This window comes from Tupaia chinensis, unplaced genomic scaffold, assembly GCF_000334495.1.
Source record: "Tupaia chinensis unplaced genomic scaffold, TupChi_1.0 Scaffold000477_1, whole genome shotgun sequence".
NCBI classification, from domain to species: domain Eukaryota; kingdom Metazoa; phylum Chordata; class Mammalia; order Scandentia; family Tupaiidae; genus Tupaia; species Tupaia belangeri.
The window spans coordinates 2032080-2032912 of NW_006159986.1; positions in this window are offsets into that span (position 1 = coordinate 2032080).

Here is an 833-nt window from a genome sequence, read left to right on the forward strand (position 1 = left end):
GGGCCCACCCCGCCCCTGGCCGGTGCGCGAGGGGGCGAGCGTCCTTAGCCAGCCGAGGGCGGAGGCGCCCAGCGCCCAGCACCCGCTCCCCGGCGTGTGCGATCTCACCCGCGCCTCGCAGGGCTGCCTGCCTCAGCGGCCAGGTGGTAGCCTGGGTGAGAAGCAGCACGGCGTCTGCGGTTTTCCCAAGCGCCTTTCGGGTGTGACTGCCACTGGTCACTGGGCTAAGACCCGGATCTGTCAGCTCCCTCGCACCAGGCGGTGTGCCCTTCTCTGCCCCAGCACAGCTTGACTGGTCCGATTCCCGCTGCCACTTTGAGCTTCAAGTCACTTGTCCTTCCGGATCCAGCTCTAATGTCTCTTTGTGACGCCCTCCTGAAATTTCTCCCCTAATAACTTTTCCTCTTTTTTCCATGGCTCCCAGATTGTAACTTTACTGGGGTATTGTGCCTGACCCCCTTTATTCTACTGTTTGCCACTCTCAGTGCATTAGAGGTTCTGCTTTGGTCATTTCATTGCCAGTGCGTGCCAAAGGCTTGACCCAGACCCATTATTAGATGCTCAGTAAATGTTTTTGTTTTAAAAATTTATTTATTATCATCATAATCTTGTTTACATTACACTGAATCACATATAACTTTACAGTGTATTACATTGCTTTTTCAAAAGGGAATGCCATGCCTGTCAGTCAATACAGAGACATTAATCTCCCCACTTCATCATTCAGTATCTTTTCATTGTTTTTCCCGATCATTATTATTATTATTCCAATTATTCTTTTAACCAGTCAATCATTATTTCTCATTAGATGCTCAGTAAATGTTGAGGCAGCC